Consider the following 26,172-nt stretch of genomic DNA (forward strand, 5'->3'; position numbering starts at 1 on the left):
GTGAGAATATGTTATATCTCCTAGCTTTGTACTGACAATTAATTTATTTGGTGAGTGATGATGAGTAAATGAGATGAAGAGAGACTTTCTAGATTTTCTAGAATATGTGTCTGAACAAGACATAAATTTCATCAGTTCACTTGTCAAAGTCACTGCCCAGCATGATATAAGCAAGACATTTAGTAGACTGATTGAAGTTTTATTCTTCAGTTGAATGTCATAATATAGTGATTTTCGTAAGAGACTTGACAAAATTTAATGTTACAAAATTTTTCAGGAAAGATACTAACTTGCCTAACATACTCCTGGAATGCTGTAGGTGTTCAATAATTGTTATATGAATGAGTACTAACACCCACTATAAATATTTTATGACATTGATACTTCCTTACATAAAAGTATTTCAAATTTCTAAAACATCTCCTCTTACCATCTGCTTTTCAAACTTCCTCTCCAAATCCTAAAACAAATTGTTCTACTTCATTTGAAGAGAATTAGGTGTTTTTATTACATTATTCATACTCGCCTTTGTATTTTATGATATAGTTAGTTGTGTGTGTCTCCCTGATCACATTGTATGTTCTTTTGAAAGCAAAGACTATGTCTTAATTTACCTTTGTTTCCCTCCCTCTCCAGTGACTAATTAGTACAGTACTTTACTAATAAGTAAAGTCTTTACCATATGGTAGCTCTGTACCCAAGTCAGTAATCGTTGAGTTGCCTTGAGATGCAATTGGTGGGTAGATCTATACAAAAGTTTACCTAGGTGTTTAGTAAAGTTCAAAAGTGATCATGAAGGTGAAAGAAATTTTGACACTCTAAAGTTCTAAACCAGTGTTAGTGGTTATTATCACATGCATCCATAGGTTGGAAAGCTACCAACTTTGCAGCCCTTAAGCAAAAATTCTAGAAAGTCTCCATTCATCCCATTTATCCATTATCGTTCACCAAATAAGTTGATCTCCCCTGGAATAGTCCCTCCTTTGTGGGGGGGGCATCCTGTCTACCCCACCTGTTCCCTCATTGACCTTCCTTAAAATGTCAGAGTTGCTGAAAGTTTGGGGAATATTTATTTTTTGTATTCTCCTCCTATATATACATAGACATCATCTCAAAAGTAAAATTTGTATAATTGTCATTGAAAAGTTGTTTATGAGAACAAAATCAAACAAGTAGCTGAGGCCTTAACCCCTCAGTAGAGCGAATACAATATCTAGATATTTGCATGTTTCACTGATTCTTTTTGACCACGGAGCAGCAAACATCTGCATGAAAAGCAAAAAAATTCAGCCCCTTTGATGACTGATTCCAAATAGTCAAACACTGAGTATCATGTCATCCACATCTGGTTGATAGAATGTGAATTTACTCCTTTTTATCCAGATGGCTTCAGCCATATAGATAAAGCATGGAGACTTTCCCACATTTTACATGGTACTTGGTGTTGTAGAATTCAGCTTTTCTGCTGTTCTTTTCCTCTCTTCTTGCTATTGCCTGGATCTCATTAGAAACCATTAGTGATGTAATACTAAACCTATGGAATCTTAAACATGCTTTTAAAATCCTGTGGAATAAAGATGTCTCCTACCAAACCAAAAATACAGTGGGAATAGACAAAGTTACATTTCTTTAAGAAAAAATGACTCATTTCATAGTTTCCAAACTGTTTTGACTGAAGCTTCTCAAAATAAACTTTCTGCAGTATGCAGCCTTTGATGTCTGACTTTGAAAAAAAAAAGTCATTTCTCAAAGATACAATCCAATCCTTTTTGGGTGTTCATGTACTTTTGCAGATTAACCTACTTTTATTTCAACCAGTGAATGACACAATATTAAATAGCCATCAGACTAAGAAAGAAAAGTATGTTTGAAGTGGTCTTAACTCCTACATAAACCAAATATAAAGAACATGCTGTATGATTTTTTAAATTACCACAAAAATAGAATTTTCAGAACATTACCAGAAGGGGGATTTGGTCCATTAAGAATAACAAAACAGTTTAGATGTCATGAAAGTGGAAGATTAGGAGTACAGTTAAGCTTAGTAATGATATTTTTGATTCATATGCTATTTCCTAGGCTAGGCAACATTTTTAATTTTTCACAGTCTTGAACCTTAATCCTTGAAGGGTAATTCAAGTTTTAGAGCTTATACACTGCAATTTGTTTGGGGTGGCAGTTTGCCATTGACTTGCCTCTGGGTTCTTTTGTACTCTTCCAGCTGGGGGACTTAAAGGTGGCCATTTATTAACTCCAGGTCGGCACATGGCCACTGAAACAACTGGTTTTCAATCAAATCTTTTAAAAATCCAAACAACCAGTTTTTGTGCTGTTGATCAGATTGATTTAAGGCATTAGTTGCTTCTGTTCAAATAATAGTGAATGAAATAACTGGATAACTAAACTTTTCTTTCCTTCTTTCTTTCTCTCCCACCCTCTCCCACCCTCCACTCTCTCTCTCTCTCTCTGTGAGAGTTTCCCTTTGGATTAAGGTCTGCATTCTAGTACCAACTCTTCCCCCTCTATCTGATGCTTGACAGGTTTCTTAACCTCTCAGGCCTCCATGTTCCCATCTGTAAATGGAGAAAAAAACACTCACCTCATGGATTTGTTTGGAACATTAAATAAGAGATGTGTGGCATTTGACACACATTTGGTATACAGTAAATGTGAATTTCTTCCCTGTTCCTCTTCAGTTGCACACATGGAGTCTTCTGCTTTTCCCACTTTCCTTGTGACGGTAACTTCTCAACAAAAAGAAGGGAATATTTGGGGCGCCCAGCTGGCTCAGTCAGTGGAGCATGCAACTCTTGATCTCGTGATTGTGAGTTCAAGCCCCATGTTGGATGTAGAGATTACTTAGAAATAAAATCTTTAAAAAAAGAGAGAATATTTGACATCCAATCCATTCGACTACTATAAATATTAGAATCTAAGATATATCTTACTTGGTCAAATCTGAGTTCTAGAACTTAATGTCTCTGATGATGGGAAGAAGTGACTCTTGTTGGAATCTGTGTTATTCCCTGCGACTTTTAATGTTATCTTGCTACCAGAAATTAATGTTATCTTGTAACCTTCTTTTTCTTTCCTTCAGAGGCCTTTTATTTTTTACTTATTTTTTCTTTTTTCAAGTTTTTATTTAAATTCGCTAGTTAGCATACAGTGTAATATTAGTTTCAGGTGTAGAATTTAGTGATTTATCACTTACATACAACACCCAGTGCTCATCACAGGTATACTCCTTAGATCCCCATCGCCCATTTAACCTCTCCCCCCTCCCCCACCCCGGCCTCCGCCCACCTCCCCTCCACCTCCCCTTCAGAGGCCCTTTTTAAACCTATTAACCAATAATGTCTCTAAACTCCTCTTGAATTAATATGCATTTTTAGCCTGGTACCAGCACTTAAAGTAATGCATTACGAGTGTTTACTAGCCATAAAGTGAAAAGGTTGTATTATGTGGCCTGAAACTATCACTTAAACACATTAAGATTGAGATATAGTGGGGAAAAGGGGATGGGAAAGGTGCAAGGCAACTAACATTCAGGGGCTTTTTGGGTTTTGTTTTGTTTTTTAAGATTTATTTATTTTGGGGGTGGTGGGGTGGAGGGAGAGGGAGGGAGCAAGAATCTCAAGCAGATTCCTCGCTGAGGGCAGAGCCGACATGGGGTTCAATTCCAGGACCTGGAGATCATGACCTGAGCCGAAATCAAGAGCTGGTTGCTTAACGACTGACCCACCCAGGCACCCCAAGACAACTAACATTTGTAAGATGACAGAAAGTTCAATAGAAAATGAATGGGCTCTTAGACTCAGGTAAACTTGCACCCTAACTCTAGCTCTGTCTCATTCTAATGCATAAAGTTGTGGAGAGTCAACCCAGTCAAAGCAAGTTTGCTTTGCTAAATAACTTTGTTAACACTACTAGAAAGTTAACTTTGGATTTCCTTTTTCAAAGCATTGATTTTAATGAGTAATTAGGGAAGCTCATGGTCTTTAAATTGCTATAAAATATTTAAGTATTAAAGAAGGAGAGAAATTACTGTATTTTCCTCTCTGTGTAAGGATAATTCCATGGCCTAACTTTCAGATTTGTTAGAAGCCTTACGTGTATTCTTTCAGGATAACATGGAAATTTCTGCTTTAGTGAAGTCATTTGTAGTTGATTGTTGATTTGTACCGTTTACAAAATTATATTCAATTATGCAGTTAATGTAAAGACCTCTAATCACAAAATAACCCAAGGTCATTTTATACTTACAATAAAAAATGATCTTGGCCCTTCCTGTAGATTAATCTCCCAAATGATTTATTAGTCATTCACAACACAGTTCTTTGACCCAAGGGTCAGAGTTCAGTGATGCATCTGGGCAGGGATCCCTCTACAGACTAACCAGAAGAGACTGGGATATGTTGAGGAGAAATAAAGGCACATTTGTAGATTCTTCACTGACTTTCTTTTCCTTCACACTTTTATTGTCACCATCTTAAGTCAGGTTTCAAGAATTGCCAAATTTATTTCCATACCTCTCTTCTTTTTTTAGTCCACTCCATGGTCCATCTTATCCCATATTTTGATAATTTTTTTAAAATTTAAAATTTCTATTTTTTAAAAAGATTTCATTTATTTATTTGACACAGAGAGAGAGCACAAGCAGGGGGAGCGGCAGGCAGAGGGAGAGGGAGAAGCAGGCTCCCCATTGAGCAGGGAGCCCGATGTGGGACTCCATCGCAGGACCCTGGGATCGTGACCTGAGCCAAAGGCAGACACTTAACCGACTGAGCCACCCAGACACCCCTCGTTCCATATTTTGAATCTGATTTTGAATCTTCACTAACTACCATTTACATAAAAAGTCCTAGCATCTACTGTCTACTTCAAAGAATAAAGTGCAAAATTGAGATCCATGGACATAATCAATACAACTCACTTCCCTCAATACCCTCCCATCTGGGCTTTTGAACATGTTCACCCATCAATACAACTTGCGTGTTTCTGCCCAGATGACTGCTCTCTTCCTGAGCACAAGTGAAATATTTTCACTCTTCCTTTCTACTTACCTGAATCTTAACTCTTCTTTAAGAGTCCATCTTCTTTTCAAAGCTTTTCCTCAGTACTGCAGCCCATTTACTCAACAGATAGCAGAGCTTTTCAAATCCATTCTTCCTTTTATAGAGACCAAGGCCTGCAGAGTCTGTGACTTGCCAAGGTCATATGGCTAGTTAGAAGTATCAGCAGAATTGAGAATCAAGGTCTTTTAACACCTCGCCAGGACTTTTCACCACACAGCAACTGTTGTCTGATTGTGATGAGAGACATTTTACTTAAAATATTGTTTTTGTATTATTGGTTAATTGTTCTTAAGTATGTAACCTTGAATGACCAAGTTCTTCCTGGGCTGCTCTTTGCTTTCATAACTGAATAAAATTATTGGGGCCTCCATCTCAATATTTCTGGGAATCCCCAAGAAAGAAAATGATGGGAACACCTGTGTTTTCCTGTCAACTCCTGCTCCAGATCCTTTCCAGTCTCTCTCGGATTCATCCTGAACATGGAAAAATTCCTTTTTCCCCCCCTCATTCCCACAAAGCTGCTATGTTTAACAGACTCTGATGAATGATTTGAGGTGATAGAGAGATATTACAGTGCAGCAGAGACTAGATCACAGTTTAAAATTAATATTCGACATGGTGTTCAGTGGGGCCTACGGAGGAAGAGGGCTAGTGAGTTACCTGAGACTGATATGGCTGAGGAGAAAGTCAGTTTTTTAACTCTTTGCCTTAATTCTCTCCCAAGTGATTGCTGGGGGTGGGGGAGTATTCACCTTTTATAGCCACAGAGGAAGGTCAGCATGTTTACATAAACAGAACAGTCATCTACCCTGGGCTTATGCCCTTAGTAACTCTAGGAAACAACAAAAGTTTTGATGCTAGTTTTTCTTTAACTTGGGCCAGATTGAATATTTAGGCACTGCTCCCTTTCTCACTAACAGGGCAAATATCAGGGGTCAGTGGGTGCATTTTTCCCTTTCAATCTCTACATACATAGTTGGGAAAAGAATCCAGCAGTATTGTGCAGAATGTCTTAAGATTACAAAGAGGGCAGAAGGAGAACATAGGAGCTTGCTGATGTTTACCTAGTACTTTTCTTCATGTCTGTGACCATATTACTGCATGGTCCCTCATTCAATTGCCACATCAGTGCAAGGCAGATATTTTCCACTTTAACAGAGAAATGAAACACTCTGCAAAAGTCACCCAGCATATAAGGGGCAGATCTGGACTTCAAACCCAGATCTGTCTGACATTAAAGCATTTACTCCTGCTTCAAAACAGCTAAAGAAACTGCAGACCCTGGCCAGAGGACAGCCGTCATGGTCTGGACATAAGAGTGCGTGAATGATGGAAACAAGGGTGGGAGAGGAGTCAAGAAAGCCCTCGTGACCAAAACAGCCCGAGTAGAATCCTAGATCTGGTGCCTATTGATTGCATTTCTGGTGAGGGAAAGGGTGACCTTGAAGGTAATACTGATATTTCAAATCTATCAGTGTACTGAGAGTAAGAAGAAATCGGAATGTCCATCAGAGATGCTATTTGAGGAAGGTGATGGTAAATCCACAGTGGGCTGAGATGGGAGACGGAGGAGGTGAATTTCCTTTCAGCCTTCCTTCTGTTGAAAGCTCTTTGATTTTCCACAAACTCAGAGACCTCGTACAGAATCTGAATTGGGTATCCCCACTCAGTTTTTATAACCCAAGGAGGGCAACATGTTCAATAGACTGTCACCAAGAGCCTTTCTGGGCAGCTTTTATTTATTCCTCTCGCCTACGAGTGGGCAAGAGGGGCAGGTATCTGGTTTTTGTTACTGTGTAGAAGTACAATTACCGTGTCGTTGATGTGAACCTATAAGCATTGCATCTGAACTGATACTGCACCATGTCTAAACAGAGGACTCTGTGGCACTTTACTTACTAAGTTAAGTTTGGCAATCCTCACTCTGTTCCAGTCAAACATTTTCTTAGCCATATTAGGTTATATGGAAATAAGCCAGATCACAGCTGGTGTATGAGTAGGTCCTCGGCACTGATGCAATTTCTTGAGAGCCTTTTCTCACTGGTTTAAAAGGAATAGAGGCTCAGAATATATTTTGAAACATGGCTGGAAAGAAGAACAAAATCTCACCAATCCCAAAAGTATTAATAATAACAATTGAGACCAAAATCAGATTTTTTAAGTTGGAAAGATTTGGGTATTTGTTTCTTATTGAAAGGCTGAATCACTTTATTTATTTATTTATTTATTTTTAAAAGATTTTATTTATTTATTTGACAGAGAGATAGCAAGAGAGGGAACACAAGCAGGGGGGAGGGGGAGAGGGAGAAGCAGGCTTCCCGCCGAGCAGGGAGCCCGATGTGGGGCTCGATCCCAGGACCCTGGGATCATGACCCGAGGCGAAGGCAGATGCCCAACCGACTGAGCCACCCAGGTGCCCCAAGGCTGAATCACTTTATTAAAAGCCCAACCAATCTTATCACAGATGCAGCGGAAGAAATCAGAACAAAGTCACATCAGCCATCCCATGATTTTCTATTCTTGCTCTTATGACTTAGTCTCTTGGGTTAAAAAGCTAGCATTTGAGTTCTGGATCCACCACATTCTGAAGCAGTCATGGACACTGGCTTAATTTCATTGTTTGTCAAATGGAGGTGATATACTGTCTATCTCACAGGATTCTAAGAATCAAATGAGATAATGCATGATCTGACTATGACAGTGGAAAGCATATTTATGTGCTTTCTATACTTTCTCTTTTAAATTACAACTTTTGGTGAAAAGTCGTAGTAGCAGAGAAAAGACCTTTTAGGTCATTAAACTGGTTGCTTTGGTATAGTTGTCTGCCCTTCATTCAGAACTAACTGTATCCTGTCTCGACAGCTCACAGATAATTCAGCCATGTATTCATTCATTTGTTCAATGTATTGAGCAGTTAGCAAGTGCCAAGCTGTTAATGAATATCCTCCCAGCAAATAGGTGATGAATCTATAATGCTCCTCTGTTTTATCATTAGAACTCTTTTCAGGTATTTTGACTGTTGGCCACTCATTTGCTCCACTCCTATTTGTTGAGTGACTAATATATTGTAGGTGATGGCAGAGTGCTAAGGAACCAGAGGTTAAACAACAACAAGAAAACCCAGACACACCCTCATGGAGCTTTCAATCTGGTAGGAATGACAAACAGTAAATAAATGTCACTTACAAATTGTGATCATACATGAAGATAAATGACAGAGAGCTCTAATAGAATAACATGAAGGTAAAAATCTTCAAAATGTGTGTATCTAACAGAATTCTTCGTTTATCATACCTTAGCAAAAAATGGCTAGGATACTTGAAATCTTTAACATAACGTCCTATGCTTGTGCTGTAACACAGAAGTCAGAGTTTCAGGGGTATCGCAAATACTATGCCAGCTTTGAGTTTGTGAGTTTAGGGAAAGCAAAGAATTACCCAAATGAGAAATGTGCTATTGTCGGGGTGAGGGGTGAGGCAATCATTGCAGTATTAGAGAACAGCATGTCCCAAGACTCTGTGGCCTGCAGGAGTTGGATCCATGCAAGAAATTGAAAGAAAGCTAGTGTGACCAGATCACAAGAGTTGTGGCTCAGGGGATGCTGGGGAGGTGGGCAGGGCCAGATCATATACAGTATTGGGGGTCATGATGAAGAATTGACTCTATATTCTGAATGTGCTATCAGGCTATTGAAGTGTTTTCAGCAGGGCAGTGACATGATCAGATCAGTGTTTTCAGAAATGCCTTTATTTGCAGAAGGCCAGAAGATTTGAACAGAGAGATGAGTCAGGAGGTTCCTGGAGTGGTCCAGATGAGATATAGTGGCTTGGATTAGGGTGGTAGCAACAAGGATGAAGATAAATGGACCCTTTCAAGTAAATATTCCAAAGGGAGAGTCACCTGGATTTAGTAATTTATCATGGGGAGAGATGTAGATTAGATGGTAAAGAAGCAGTGACTGGAGTGACTCCCAGGTCCAGGGCTCAAGCAACCAGGTGAATGCTGGTGCCCTTTACTGAGATGGGAAAAACTCAGAGATCATGGATCACGTTCAATTATATTCTTTTGGCTGAAAGAAAAGTAACAGTGCTGGAATGTTCTGTGAGTTGTAGAGAGGAAACAAAAGTATGAAATATAATCCCCATCTTTAGAATGCTTGTGCCCCAACCGTTAGACCCACTGTTACCTCTTCCTTAACAGACCTTCTCAGTCCACCAGAGGCTCTCCTGTGATGCTACGGATCACCACTACCAGCACTGGTTTTTTCTCTTCTGCCTCCCACTGTGTGTGTCCACATATAATGTGCTTGATTTTAATGGTTTAGCTTGCCTCATATGTGAATAACCTCATTTCTAAAGGCTCAATTTGGTCAATCTTTAAAATCAGGTTTTTAAATACAACTTTGGGGGGGGTTCTTCTCTAATCTTGACAGTGAATGGATGATATTCTTCAGTTATTTGGTATTTACTGTAACTCAGCTCCAAATATTTTGGTGGCATTGCAAATACTGTTCCAACTTTTCCAATTGGTTATTTGAAACAAGAAGAAGTCACAGAAAGAAAGTATGATCAGTCTGATCCCCCAGCGTCACTAAGCCCTCTATATTACTTAGCAATTTGAAACAAAGCAGTCGAGATTTAGGGATAAAGATTTATGTACAAGAATGTCCATTACAGCATTATTTGAAACTTGAAATACTTTACATGCGTCGTGATCGAGGAATGTTTAATATGAACGATGACGTTATTAATCATGTTACAAGAATGATGTAGGAAAACATGCATAAGTGAAAAAATTAAATACATGACATATTAAATTCTCTTTTAAAATAGAATTATTTGTGTGGCTAAAAAACAACTAGAAGGAAATATTTGAAACTTTAATCTCAAGGCAGGAGGGATTAAAAGAGACTTTATAATTGTTCTACATATATCTCTGTATTTTCTAAAGTTTCTGTAATGAAATGTATACTTGTATATTCTCCATAATAAGATGTATATCGATATAGCATCCAGAGATAGGTCTGACTTTACAGATTTGGTGATTTGGGACCTTTTACAATGGAGTAAAACGGAAACAAAAGTGGTCTTGAAAACCATCAGTATTTCATTCTGTCAGTAAATAATTGTCGAGGACTGTGTGAGTTACTATGAGAACATGAAGCAGTGTAAAAATGTAATTGCTCACTCAGGGAGCTTATGATCAAGAGCCAGCACTCCTGGATTTCCCTCCTTTGGATTCAGACAGCCTAAAAATATAGTAGGGACACTTTTGGTGTTCATTTCTGAGCTTTTCCTTTTGAGCCATATCAGGAAATGAAAGGGCACAGAGAAAAGAAAAAACATTCCCTAAACAGTGTATCTCTGAAGCCTCAAATGCATTTAAATTCTGGCTAAATGTAATGTTTTCCTCTCTCCATCTTCTAGTATATTCCACATAAGTATTTTTAGTTCTGTTCAAGGTTCTGGGATGGCGTTCGTATGTGGCCTCAGTTCTGTTATTTGCAGTCATTTGTTTTTCATTCTTGCACAATAATTTGTCACAATCACGTTTTTATGTTCCGAACATGTAAGAATTTTTGTCTCTGGAAAACATATTTTAGAACTTTTTCCTTTTGAAACTGCAAGATATGTTTTATAGTTATATATTTCAGCTCTGTTTATCCTATAATCGTGCCTGAATATTGGCAGAATTGCCATTTCAAAAGAGAGAGACAGAGCTACCAAGTAGTTATTTGGTGGCAATTTCCCAAAAGGTTTTATTGAATAATTTGTCTTTTTCATTTAATTCAATCAACTCAACTATTAATGTTAGAACTGATGAGGCTTCTGGGGTATTTTGGTTGGCATATAAATAGAGGCATCGCTATGTTTAAACAATGCTTTCCTTTGGAGATAAAATTATTATGGGCTGTTCAATTTGAAATGTATTAATGTGGAAATGGTTTCATTGACCCATCTGTATCTTCACTCCATCCTCCATTGGGTTAATAACACACATCATTTTTTAAAAGAAAGCATCCTGGTTTTAAGTTTGTGGCTATAACAGATTGAAGCTGGGATATTGTCCACATTACCATCAACCATCTAATATAATTGCCAATAAAAATGTCAGTACCAGACTTCAGTGACATTCTGATTGTCCACCTTGCATCGGCTTTCAGTCTGGTCCCAGAAAGAAGGACACTGGCTAATGAATCAAGATTTAGAATGGAAAAAGTATGAGCATCTGGGGACCTCATTTATTTATTCACTTAACATATACTTATTGAGAAATTAGTATGTACTCAGAGCTATGCTAAGCACTGGGGATACAGAAGTAAGTAAGACATTAAGAGGGTATATCTCCTATTTAGTGTCCTTACCATAATAAAATTTTTTTAAAAAAAGAACTCAACCCAGGGGAGCCTGGGTGGCTCTGTCAGTTAAGTGCCCAGCTCTTGGTTTCGGCTCAGATTATGGTCTCCGGGTCATGGGATCGAGCCCCGTGTCGGGCTTTGTGCTCAGTGAGGAGTCTGCTTGAGATTCTCTGCCTCTCCCTGCTCCCTGCTCATGCTCTCTCTCTCTCTCTCAAATAAATAAATAAATAGAACTCAATCCAAAGAAAGAAGAAGTGAATAAGACATAAATGGAAATATTTATTTCCTACTAAAGAGTTAGCTCTATGAGGACAAAGATCTCTATTCATCTCTGCTATATCCTTAACAACTGCCATTTATTTTTTAAAGATTTTATTTATTTGTTTGTTTGAGAAAGATAGAGCATACACAAGTGGGGGGAGGGGCAGAAAGAGAAGGAGAGAGAGAGAATCTCAAGCAGACACCACACTGAGCATGGAGCCCAACGCGGCACTGGATCACACGACCCCAAGATCATGACCTGAGCCGAAACCAAGAGTCCAATGCTTAACTGACTGAGCCACCCGGGCTCCCCAACAGCTTCATTTAATAACTGGAAGTCCAACCCCAAATTGGGTCTGACTTACTGTCTCATGAAATAGGATTAGTAGAAGAGCCAACCTCAAAATTTTTCTCCCTGTATGACATACATGAGGAATGATATCCACAGGAACACACATAGGTAGGCCTTTTCTTCCACTGAAAAAAGATCCCTAGAATGTAATTGAGTGAGAGTCAAGTTTATAGGGATAACCTTGAGTACTTTGTAATGTTTTAAAAAGTAAATCATCTGGAATCTGAAATTTCTGATGACACGTCGCCAGTGATGCTGTGATTGAGACTCCATATGGAAAGCCACTGTGGTGTGCCACCATGCCTTGACAGATCTATTTGATGTTCAAGTACTTTGAGGGAAGGACAGTTGCTTAAAGGATTTGTCACTTGTTGCACTCTACCCACTATGTGATTACTGCAAAGACAGGTCAGGTTGAAAGGCCCACAAAGAATCATTCCTTGAGATTGTTATTTTTAAAAATTTTAGCCCATGGGAATTAAACAGTGGATTGATCTGATTTCTAAAACCAAATATAGTGATTGATTTGTCCTAAAATGAAAAATAACCAGCTCCTGCTAAATGAACTTTGTTGTTAAATAATCAAATAAAAGAAGAATAGTGTTCTGCAAAAAGAACAGATTGGAAGACCTTGATGTACCCACCACTAGCTGTGAAAGAGTTTGGGTAAACCTTTTAACCTCGCTAGACCTCTCTAAGTCCCATTTATAAAGTGTTGCAAATGATACTTGTCTTACTGACCTCTGGAGTTGCCATGAAAATCATTTGAGGAAAGGGATACGAAAGCTCTGTTTATTATAAAAGTGCTGTGTATTTTTGTATTCTTAACTCATTTGTGATGTCACTAGATGTCACTTGAAAATTAGTCCGCAAACTGATCTCACTGATGATAGAAGCGTAATTGCCCTATGACCAACCCGCTTTGTCCCTACCAAGCATTCCAGACATTTCAGTGCAGGAACAAGGTCTATGGGAAAAAGTCAAAAGGAGACTGATCAGAGGAATTCCACTGGCCCTTCCCAGGGCCCTGTACAAAAAATGGTCCCCCGTGCGTTGTTATTTTGCTGTTTTTGCCGATGTCCACAGTTTCCAAGACAATAACAGACTGATAACTGGGTGATGATGAACAGACAGAGTAAGTGTGATGATGTTATACCAGTTTTCTAGTGCAAAGGACTTGGCATCTTATCCGTGGGACTGTGGCCTCCACTGGCTACTCTTTCAGCCGGATGTGCAAACAATTAATGCTGAAGCTGATTTTCTTTAAAATGCTGAGGAATAACATCAACCAGTGATTTTTTTCAGAGTTTCACCTTTTGTTACACGCGTTAGACAAGATGATTCTAGGTTCTGCTGTAAGCCCCAAGTCCTCCTGCTGCCCAGATTCCCTATGTCAGCATTTTATCCTTCACACCAACTGAGCTAAAGGCTCTGGATTAGGTCTCAAGCACGTAGCTCTGGGGTGGAAGAGAGTGGTGGGTAGTGCTGGCTGGTTAGAAAGTAAAGAAGAGGAACAGGATCATTCCACTTTGAGTATTATTTTGCTTTGTGTTTTTGCTCATCTAAGCAACTGGCCTTAAGATGAGCAAAATACAGAAATATAATATGTAGCCCTGTACTTAGGTACTCAAATTTCAAGCAGCAATCAAATGAACACTAGAAGAAGTTTCAAGAATGCTTTAAATAAACAAGTACATATTATATAATAGGAACACAAAAATCAATTCACTGAATCAATCAAGTATAATGAGTTGCCTGAATTGAATAAATAATCCAATTGCTTGGATGGCCTGTAGTCTTAAGTGGAAAGTACTGAATTAGGATACTGCTTCTTTGTGAATATCCAAAATTCCTGAAGACCAACTTCATGGATAGACTGTCAGTAAATTGAGTCTACTGGAATTAAAGGGATTCAGTCATGAGCATTCTAATCTTTGTAGTTGCTTCTCTCTATATGTAAGAAGCTATACACAGTTTCCTTTTGTGTATGTGTGTACGTGGTAAGAACATTTAACATGAGACGTACCCTTTTAACAAATTTTTAGGTGCACAGTGGTGTATTATTAACTGTAGGCACTGTGCTGTACAGCAGATCTCTACAACCTATCCATCCTGCTGGCAAGAATGTAGAAAAAAATCAGAGCCCTGATAAGAAAATAAAAATAGTGCAGCCACTTTGAAGAAATGTCCTGCAGTCCCTCAATTAAAAAATTACCATATGACCCTGCAATTCCACTTCTAAGTATATACCCAAGAGAAATGAAAAAATACGTCCACACAAAAACTTGGACACAAATATTTATAGCAGCATTATTCATAATATTTAAAAGATGGAAACAACCCAAATGTTCATCAGTGGATGAATGGATAAACCAAATGTGATATAGCCATTCAGTGGAATATTATTTGGCCATAAAGTTAAGGAAGTACTAATACCTGCTACCATATCGATCACCTTGGAAAACATTGTGCTAAGTAAAAGAATTCAGTCACAAAAGACCACATATTATATGATTCCATTCATATGAAATGTTCAGAACAGGGAACTCTATAGAGACAGAATATAGATTAGTAGTTGCTTTGGTCTGGGGGAGGTAAGGGAGACTGGGAGGAGAGTGATGGCTTCGGGGATAGGGTTTCTTTTTGGGTGATGAAAATGTTCTATATTGATTTTGGTGTTGGTTGCTCAACTCTGAATATACTAAAAACTATCGAATTGTACACTTGAGATGGGTGACTTGTATAGTATGCAAACTCTTTTTTTTTTAAATTTTTTATTCTTATGTTAATCCCTATACATTACATCATTAGTTTTAGATGAAGTGTTCCATGATTCATTGTTTGTGCATAACACCCAGTGCTCCATGCAGAATGTGCCCTCCTCAATACCCACCACCAGGCTAACCCATCCCCCCACCCACCTCCCCTCCAGAACCCTGTTTGTTTTTCAGAGTCCATCGTCTCTCATGGTTCATCTACCCCTCCGATTTCCCCCGCTTCATTCTTCCCCTCCCGCTACCTTCTTCTTCTTCTTCTTTTTTTTTTTTCTTAACATATATTGCATTATTTGTTTCAGAGGTACAGATCTGAGATTCAACAGTCTTGCACAATTCACAGCGCTTACCAGAGCACATACCCTCCCCAGTGTCTATCACCCAGTCACCCCATCCCTCCCACCCCACCCCCCACTCCAGCAACCCTCAGTTTGTTTCCTACAATTAAGAATTCCTCATATCAGTGAGATCATATGATACATATCTTTCTCTGTTTGACTTATTTCACTCAACATAATACCCTCCAGTTCCATCCACGTCTGCAAACTCTATCTTAATAACACTATTCTTTTAAAGATAAAATAAGATAATACTTGATAAAAAATAGATTCTCAATTTAAAAAGCATAGAAGCCATACATGGACAGGAGAGAGGCAGGAAGACTGCATTTGTTGGAAAATTAAATATACATAAAATTAAGTGCACTGTTATTCATTGGAGCCCAAACATTTAACATAGTGCCTTATAAGCGATAGAACAAACATCAGTGCTTGTTGATAATGATAATGATGAGAGCAACGATGGTGGTGGTGATGCTGCTGCAGGCAGTGACAACAGCCAAGCCAGCTGCCTCTCCACAGTCTTTGGACTATTTATTTAATATCTGCATCATCAGGTCTTTCGTAATGAACGGTAGTTATATCAAAGTCCAGCTGCAGGTATACCAGGATCCTGTAAAGAGAAAGTTACATTTTTCTCAGGAGTTAATGTCTTGTATGTTTGTAGCCACAGGAAGCTTATCAAACACTGACGTCAGCTGCTTTCCCATGAGAAGTCTAGAAATTTCATAATGCCATAAATGACTTTCTCTTTCCTATTTGCTTCAGACAAGTAGAGAACTTTTCATAATGCTTAAAAATAAACATCTGACCTTCACCCTGCCATGGATACATTCTTACTGCTTCTCCAATCAGAAATTATCTTGCCTGTAAAAATCCACTCTCATTCTTCTGTTAACAATTGAAAGATTTTGGCCAGTACAAATAGCATCATGGATTATTCTTAATTCATTAACTGTTCAAGGAAAAATAGGAAGCCTGCAGCAAACACACTGTTTAAAGACATCAAGGCCCTCCCTTCATACTATTATGTAATCTTGTTCTGTTCCATTAAGAATTTTTTTCTTCTTCATAGTTGTACAAAAACGGCTCCTCTGAGAACATATATCTAAGCTATATCCGTTGTGTTCCTTGAAATTTTAAGGGAAATTCAACAAAATTCTATGCCACTGATGGTATAGAAATAAGCAAAGGGTTCATTTGATTCATTCTGCTTTCCAGATACAGAATAACAAGGGAGGAGGAAAAGAGAGGAGGTAAGCTCATTAGGGGCCCATAGCATTCTGGGTACAATAGTAGGCTCATTAAATGCTTTCTCATTCATTTATTCCCTCACTCCCCCAACACACTTTTATGGAGCATATGTTATATGCCATGGTATATGCAAAATGCTTGGGGTAGAATTACCGATAAAGACCTTGTCCTTGCTGTCAAGAAGCCCGTCCACGTGCAGTGACAGTCCACTGTGACAATACCATTATAGAGGCATTGACAAAATACTGTGGGACACAGAGGAGGAAAAACCCTCAAGGTAGTTATTATTATTCTCGTTTTTTTGAGTATAGTTGACACACAATGTTACATTAGTTTCAGGTGTACAACTTAGTGATTTGGCAAATTTATACATTATGCTATGTTCACCGCAAGTGTAGCTACTGTCTTTCCCATTACATCACTATTACAATATCATTGACTATATTCCTTATGCTGTGCCTTTTATTCCCATGACGTATCTGTAACTGGAGGCTGTGTCTCCCTCTCCACTTCACCCATTTTTCCCAAACTTCCTCCCCCTTCCCTCTGACAACCATCAATTTGTCCTCTGAATTTACAGGTCTGATTTGGCTTTTTGTTTGTTTATTCATTTGTGGCTTTCTTTCTTTCTTTTTTTTTTTTTTTTTAGGATTCCACTTATGAGTGGAACCATGTGGTATTTGTCCTTCTCAGTCTGACTTCTTTCACTTAGCATCATACCAACTAGGTTCATCTATGTTGTCTCACATGGCACGATCTTATCCTTTTTATGGCTGCGTAATATTCCTGTGTCTGTGTGCATGTGCATGCATGTGTATGCACCAAATTTCCTCATCTATTGATGGACACGTAGGTTGTTTCCATGTCTTGGCTCTTGTAAATAATGTTGCAATAGCATTGGGGTGCCTATATCTTTTCGAATTAGTGTTACTTCTTTGGGCAAATACCCAATAGTAGAATTACTGGATCATATGGTAGTTCTACTTTTAACTTTTTGAGGAACCTCCACACTGTTTTCCACAGTGGCTGCACCAATTTACATTCCCACCAGCAGTGTACAAGAGTTCCTTTTTCTCCTCATCCTTGCCAACACTTGTTATTTCTAATCATTTTGATTTTAAAATAAGTAACCTATATCCAACAAAGAATTTCCTTAAGGTCATACCTCTATTATGACCCCACAGGCTGTATTCTCTCACAATTCTATGCTGCTTTCAGGGAAAGACCGATGTCCAACCCAACTGAATGGTTTGAAGCTTTATCAGTCCCCAATGCAGTAAATCTGTTAGTTGCAGAATGCCAAGAGAACTTTTACTTTCATTGAATCATTGACATTTTCTTGAATTATATGAACAATTTCCTTAGTTTCTTGCTTTATTTAACCTGCTTGGCTAAATAAATTCTTAACATGGAATTCTGTTAATGCACCTTGTCTCTCTCATCTACTGATTTATATGAATATCCTTATATGTCCATATGCATAATTCCATAGTAACATGAAAAATGCATCTCATGAAAACCAAGAGACTCTCCCACAGACATAACAATTTACACTGAAATACAAGTGTACTATGGACAAATATTACTCAAGATACATAGGCAAAAACTTAAATGGGAAACATATGATTTAAATAAGAGGAAACCTGTGCAAGAGCTTGATGCACATGTGCACCACTGGAGGTAGATTTGGGAAGGTGGGTGGTTGGAAGCGAATAGGAGAAACAGTGTGGTTAGCGAGCAAAGGGTTGAATGGGCATGAAGTTTCACCACATCTTAACATGATAAGTAGCCCCTGTATTTGAATAGCTTTGGTATGGGCCACTTGCAAAAACATTCAAACTTTCCCTTCTAAGATATAGTAAACCAAAATATATCTATGGAAAGTTCACTAAGTCATTGGTAAATAATCCAGTGTTGACTTTTAATTTAGAAATAACTGGCCAAATTGATCCCAGCCTTTCCGACTACAGTATTCCCCCTACAGAGTACATTGATTTGTATTACCTTCTTTTTTTCTCTCATTGTTTGTCTTTCTTTTTGTTATTTTATTTTCCTGCTGGTATAATATATGATCAGAAGTATTGAACTTTCATGATTTTATATATTTTGAGCTCAGAAATTCCCTTTAGTTGTCATCTTTCCCGAGTGAGGCTTAATCTTTTTTCTTCACATGTTATAAAAATAATCTTTTTATTGATGTATAATGTACACAAAAGTGTACAGGTCATAATTGTACAGCATGATGAATTTTCACAAAATGAATATAATGGTATAGTCCCCACCCAGATCAAGAAACAGAACATTACAGGGCGCCTGGGTGGCTCAGTAGGTTAAGGGTCTGCTTTCGTCTCAGGTCATGATCCCATGGTCCTGGATTGGGCCCTGCATCAGGGTCCACGCTTGGTTGGGAGCCTGCTTCTCTCTCTCTCCCTCTGCCCTTACCCCTACTCATGTGCATGTTCTCTCTCAAATAAATAAATAAAATCTTAAAAAAAAAAAAAAAGAAACAACATTACTAGCACCCGAAAAACCCCCCTTGTGCCCCCTTTTACAGTCAACCTCCTCCCCTTACCCCCACTGCCTTAGGATAACTGTTATTCTGATTTCTAACACCAAGTATTAGTTCTGTTTTTTAATTTTATGTTAATAGAATCCTCCTGTGTGTGTGTGTGTGTGTTGTAAGAGACTTCTGTTATTTGACATTATGCTTCTGAGATTCATTGCCTGAGCAATACTTAGATCATTCTAATAGTTATACAGTATTTCATTGTTTGCCTGCCACAACTTATCCACTTTACCATTGGTAGACAATGAGGTGATTTCCTGTTTGTGGCTATTAGAAAAAGTGCTGCTATGCGCATTCTTTCTAGTTCGTCTTCTGATGAATATATGCATGGATTTTTTTTAAAGATTTATTTATTTATCTGAGAGTGAGGTGTGTGTGCAAGTGGAGGGAGGGGCAGAGGGAGAGGGAGCAAGAATCCTCAAGCAAACTCCCCACTGAGCGCAGAGCTGATGCAGGGCTCAATCACAGGACCCCAAGATAATGACCGGTGCCGAAATTAAGAGTCGGACACCTAACCGACTGAGCCACACAAGCACCCCTGGATTTTTGTTGTGTACATACCTAGGAGTAAGATATCTTGGTCACAGGATACACAAATATTCCATTTCGGCAGCTGAAACTGCCAAATATTTTTCCTAAGTGATTGTACCAGTTTACGCTCCCACAGCAGTGCATGAGAGTTCCAGTTGCTCACCAACACTTTGAATTGTCTGTCTTTTGAATTTTAGCTATTCTAATGGTGTGTGGTTTTAATTTGAATTTTTCTAATGATTGAGATTGAGCGCTTTTTCATATGCTTATTGGCCATTTTAGTATCCTCTTTTGTGAAGTGCCTATCAAACCTTTACCCATTTTCCTATTGGGTCATCTATCTTTTTCTTACTGATGTGTGGGAATTCTTTATATATTCTGGATATAAGTCCTTTGTCAAATATATGTATTGCTAATATTTTTTTCTCAACCTATGGCTTGCCTTTTCCCTCTCTTTATGGTTCTTAATTTTAATACAGTGAGATTTATCAATTTTAATGCTTTATGGTTAGTGATTTACAAAATCTTTTCCTATCTCAAGAACAAGGACATATCCTTTATTTCTGAAGGCTTTTATGTGTCAGCTTTCACATTTAGATCTACACTCAATCTGGAATTTTTGGAGGGCGTGGGGTGGAGGGTATGGTGTTAAACAGAGGTCAAGACTTAGTTTTCTTTTTTTCCATATGCATACCCAGTTGAAGTGCTGGATGATGTTGCTTTCCTCCAGATGGGGTTAACCTATGTTCTGGTAGTTTGATAGATTTGGGGAGTTCACTTTAGCTGAATTAGGGCTGAGGTGAATTTGTATCACTCCATGGACCTTCTGTCCCCTCTCTGTGGGTGAACTCTCCAAGGGTCCTATTGAGATTGTGTCCCCAGACACTTTCTTCTTTTTTTTCCTTCCTTCCATTATTTTAATCAAAGCATAATTTACGTATAGTAATATTTACTCCTTTTAGTAGAGTTCCATAAGTTTTGACAAACGCATACGGCTGTGTAAAAACCACCACAATTAGAATAGAGTAGCTGTCCAGTCCAAAATGTTTCTCCTTCTTGAAGTTTTTCCTACTCAGCTCTGGGCAGCTGCTGAAAACTGTGCTGTGCAGAAGTATCCTGCTTGGTTTCTTGTTCTCTGTCATGTTTTTGTGTCTTAAGGATTTAGCAAATGCCTTGAGGGAGAAATCACTGAATGTGAGGCCACTTTTCCAGGCCTTCTTTCTCTCCAGGATGTTGGCCCCTTAAGTCTTGGTTACTGCAGCAGCTCTCTGATGCCTTCAAACAGATTTTTGGTTTTTGGAATTTTACCCAGAGCTTCTAGCTGTTCTCTGTGAGTACTAAACTGCTACAGGCTACTCATTTGTAGGCAAATGCGTAAGTCGGTCTATCTGCATTAAATAGACTCATTAAGACCCTCCTCCAAAAATTTTTTCTTTGGTATAAATCTCAAAAGAGTAAAAGAAGTGTCGTCATTGGCAGCTATGACTACTCTGAGTGTTCAGTCATGGGACGAGCTTTGGAATCAAACAAATCTGGGTGCAATTCCAACTCTGCTACTTATTAACTGTGTGGTAGTGAATCTGAATCTTTCCTTGCTTTCAGATGGGGCTAATAAAAACAACCGGTTTCATAGTTTTCTTTTGAAGATTAAATGAGATAACAGATGGGTGCCTGGGTGGCTCAGTTGGTTAAGCAACTGCCTTCAGCTCAGGTTGTGATCCTGGAGTCCCGGATCGAGTCCCACATCGGGCTCCCCGCTCGGTGGGGAGTCTGCTTCTCCCTCTGACCCTCTCCCCTCTCATGCTCTCTCTCACTCTCTCTCTCTCAGATAAATAAATAAAATCTTTTTAAAAAATGAGATAACAGATGTCAAGTTCTTTGCACATAGTAGGTATTCAATAAATGATAGATATTATTTTATAATATATTATCATTTCCCTTGGAGCTATAAAATACACTCATCTCTTAGAAATGATGGGGGGATGGAATGGGAGGGTCAGTGGTCCCTGCAACACAGTACCCTTCAGTTGAGCAGCCTCTTAGATGCTAAAAGGGGTGCTCTCATTTGAGCTTGTTTTATTCACAACCATTACAAAGTCATTCACAGATACTGAGACATGCACGAGACATTTTTTTTCCCCCTCGGAGATCATAGAATTATATACAAACCATGTGAATTGGAGGGATCTTAAATCTCTATTCAAAAAAATTCGTGTTACAGATGAAGGAATTAAGGGCCCTAAAGTGGTTAAACGACTTGGTCAAGGTTGGTTCACTCATTAGTATTTATTTAAGTGACCAAATTCCCTAAGATCACATATTTCTTCCCTTCTAAAACACTCCCAGCTCCCATATTCCACTATAAATGAAAAACAGAGACAATTCACAAGAGACAATTAGTGATGTTTTATTGTTACTGGCTCATTCTGACTAAAACCCATCATCTATTTTTAAATATTTTAATTTCCATCCCCACAAATTATGTGACTTCCTGCCAACTACGACTGACATAGCTGCTTACCATTCCTTTCCCATTCCAAGGATTATGTCCTATAGCTTTTCGTTCTTCTGTTATTAAGAAATATTCTGCCTTATCCTCCAATGCACAAGACTGAAAGGAGCTCACATAAGCCCACGGACAGCAGCTCTCTTCAAGTTTGCCAAGTGAGAGGGGGCGCAGGGGACTTCCATCATTCTGGGCACTGAATACAAAAGTGGCCATGTGCGTCCCTGGCACTCTCCTCTATGGGTAGGGCTAGGTGACCAGCACCACTACCACTGTCATGAGTTCCAGCAAAGACGGCACTTGGAGGATCATTTTTTGGTAAGTCCCCTTGTTTGGCACATCTTTCAGCATTGTGTACTCTGCCAACAGACAGATAAGCCTGAGTCCCATATGGGCCAAGTAACTTGAAAGTGTTTCATGATCACAGAGCACACTGTAGTCATCTTATAAAAGCCTCTACCTCATGCCAGGATCCTCAAGGGCTACTCCTGGAACACTCTTTCCCTAGATCTTCACGTGGGCTACTCCTTCCTAGAAATATATCTTCAGCCTCGATGTCTTCTCTTTGGGGAGACCATCCTTCACCATGCAACCTCTGGTGGCCTTCCACTGGCCCTCTGTGGCAACATGCGGTTTTATTTCCTCATGATCAGAAACACGTGTGTTGTCTCTACTCCACCAGAACACAGGCTCTGGGAAAGCAGTCCTTGCTCATCCCTGTGGGCCCCATCCTGGTGCAGAGTACTCACTCAGTGAATAAGTGAATGTGGGCATGTATCCTTTCAATACACCCATCAGGCTGGGTCAGCCTTTGGGTTTGAATACTTTCTTCACTACTTACTAGCTGGGTGAATCCAGGCAAATGACTTAAATACAATGAGCTTCTTAGGGCTAAGACTGAAACTCACTAGGCTGCTATAGAGATCAGATGAGATAGATGTGTACCAGGTGCTTAGCACAAAGGTTGGCACTAAGAGCCCTTAATACATAGTATTTATTATGTCCGTAATGAAAGCAGAGCATATTACAAAAGAGTCATGGAGGATTTTTAAAGATAAATATTAATGTTAAAATCAAGGGGTCCTAATTCAACCACATAAAATAAAATTTTAAAATAATTAAAACCTGGTTCTTGTTGGCTATACAAAGTTATTCGTTTTTATAAAGGATCCCTAATTTAACCTTTGTAATAACTACCTGTTACAATTATATATCACCTAAGACCCTCCCCTTCACCCAACCCTTTGGTATCCATTTGGGAAATGGCATCTTTCCGTGAATACTTGTGGTAGGAATTTTAAGGTAGAATTGTAATCACTCTTTGCAAATTTGTACTGGCAATGTTTTTTCATTTGGGTAACCTAGGAAGGTGCTAGTTTCTGTTTCTCATGCTACCGACTGGCTTTAGCTAGGGGTTTTTTGAGGTTTTTAAGAAAATCACTACTCTTGGAGAACTAGAAATCTGATTGAGAGGACAGAAATTTCTCCTTTCCTTTTTTTTTTTTTTTTTTTAAGATTTTTATTTATTTGAGAGAGAGAGAGAATGATAGAGAGAAAGCATGAGAGGGAGGAGGGTCAGAGGGAGAAGCAGACTCCCTGCTGAGCAGGGAGCCTGATGTGGGATGTGATCCTGGGACTCCAGGATCATGACCTGAAACTGAAGGCAGTTGCTTAACCAACTGAGCCATCCAGACACCCTCTCCTTTCCTTTTATTACACCTTGATTCTCCCAGAGCTAATGCTTTCGTATAAAACCCAGATGGCCCCACATGCCTGAGCAGACGGTTCAATCAAAGAATCAATAAATAGCACCTGGCTGTTTGCCATGGGTTGGGAAGGGGGTTGTGGGAGGAAGACAGGCTCACTTGCCTAACACAATCCTGCTCTCTCTCCCTTCCCCTCTTCCTTCATCTCAGGTGTTTTCCTTCTTTACCATCCGGTCTAGACTCAGCTTTGCCTACAGAGAATTTCAGTAACTACCTTTGAGCCAGGTCAGCCGGAATCCATGTGTTGGGCACCGAATTAAAAGCTTAAAGGGGTCCAGTGAATAATAGGCACCCAGGAATCTATTTGAAGTTGCAAGGTAACTAATGTTAGAAAAAGATTTTAAAACAGGGAGTAAGAGCTTCATCAGTTTTGTGGCCCTTCAATTCTAACTTGGCAGGAAGAAAAATGGAGCAGAGACTGCCTTGAAAGCTAATGAATGTTAATATGCACAAAATTTGGCCTACAGTTTTGGGAAGTTCATCCATGGTTTCCATTCATTCATTCAACAGGTATTTCTTGATGTCCTCCTGCATGCTGGCAGGGACTAGGAGCTGTAAGGAACTGGATTATGAAGCAGGCTTAGGCAAGCTTTCCACCTAGGAAATGCCTCACGATTTTTTTTTTTTTTAAGATTTTATTTATTTATTTGACAGAGAGAGAGACACAGCGAGAGAGGGAACACAAGCAGGGGGAGTGGGAGAGGGAGAGGCAGGCTTCCCGCTGGTCAGGGAGCCCGATGTGGGGCTCGATCCCAGGACCCTGGGATCATGACCTGAGCCAAAGGCAGACGCTTAACGACTGAACCCCCCAGGCACCCCAGGCCTCACGATTTTATTGTCCCCTTCTCCTCAGGTTTATAGGAAAGACCTCCAAACTTGGACCCACAGTAGAAGAAACAAAATTTAAGTGGGTTTGAGAGCTCTTGTCACTTTCTGGCTTTGTAACCCGGAAGTGTAATTATATGTTTTATCACTCCAACTGGATTTTAGTCTCCTTCAGATGCGGGCCCCCATTCCCAGAATGCTGAGCAAGGAACTTTAAAGATTTTTTTTTTTTTGGACAGAGAGAGACACAGTGAGAGAGGGAACACAAGCAGGGGGAGTGGGAGAGGGAGAAGCAGGCTTCCCGCAGAGCAGGGAGCCTGATACGGGGCTCGATCCCAGGACTCTGGGATCATGACCTGAGCCGAAGGCAGACGCTTAACGACTGAGCCACCCAGGTGCCCCAAGAGCAAGGAACTTTAGATGTATGACAGAACAACAGTAGATGTGTGCACTTGGGACCAGTGGGAAGAGGTGGTAGAGGTTGAGGGAGGGGAGCTACAGATAGCCTGAGTGGCTGCTCCAGATTAAGGAAAGGGATAGCACCCAGATTTACTGACAAATCTGTGAGCCCCTTAAGGTTCCCTGATCGTTAGTTTGCATAACAGCCTTCCTCAGATGTATACAAACCATAAGTAACATGCTAAGCAGCTTTTTGTTTTGTTTTGTTTTTTTACCTGTGAAAACTGAAATGAGAATCTAGGAATCCAGGTCCAGTTTCTAGCAGTGAGACTCCAAGCCAGTCCCTTCACCTCTATGAGCTTCTGTTTTCTTCCAATGCCCGGTGGCAGAGGCTGGGGATGGATGAAAGCAAGCTATGTTCTTTTTTTTTTTTTTTTTTTTAAAGATTTTATTTATTTATTTGACAGAGAGAGACAGCGAGAGAGGGAACACAAGCAGGGGGAGTGGGAGAAGGAGAAGCAGGCTTCCCGCCGAGCAGGGAGCCCGATATGAGGCTCGATCCCAGGACCCTGGGATCATGACCTGAGCCGAAGGCAGACGCTTAACGACTGAGCCACCCAGGCGCCCCGAAAGCAAGCTATATTCTTAAGGTCCACTTGAGATCCATTACTCTACTTGATTAAAGGCAAACATTAAAAGCGCAAAGTTGCATTTCATACTCATACTCATTAGAAGTCCTTGTTGCATTGTGTTGGGAAAGGCTTAAGGGTATAATGGTGATTTAGTCTCACAGTTGTTATTTCTTTGGTCTTTCTAATGTTTAATATTTATTGCTGTGTTTCAGGTGCAAGAGAGTTAACTCTAGATTATCTACTAGTACATTTCTATAATTGTAATCCTCCAGACTCTGCTCTACCCATTAGTCAAGTTCCTGACCATCACCAACAGAAGACTCTGGACAAAGCAAAGGGCCCAAATGGTCTTTGAGAGTCTGAAGCTTGGAAGGATTGTGGTTGGGCTTGGAGAAGGGGGTGTCCTTGACTATGTTCTAAAGCCTTTGTCTTTGATTATTGGCATTTGTAGTACTCCCTGTTCTGTATTAACTATATCACCTTCTCCACCCCATTACTTAGAGTAAGTTAGAGGTTGACACTGGAATAATTGTGC

At 39.4% G+C, this 26,172-nt stretch overlaps 1 protein-coding gene across 3 annotated transcripts in view; it reads left to right on the plus strand.

Annotated features, from left to right (window-relative positions):
• The window catches only part of CALD1 (caldesmon 1), a 182,700-nt gene that overhangs the window by 39,069 nt on the left and 117,459 nt on the right, over positions 1-26,172 (plus strand). The window lies entirely within an intron of this gene.

This window comes from Mirounga leonina, unplaced genomic scaffold, assembly GCF_011800145.1.
Source record: "Mirounga leonina isolate KUSES-001 unplaced genomic scaffold, KU_Mleo_1.0 Mir_174, whole genome shotgun sequence".
NCBI lineage: Eukaryota > Metazoa > Chordata > Mammalia > Carnivora > Phocidae > Mirounga > Mirounga leonina.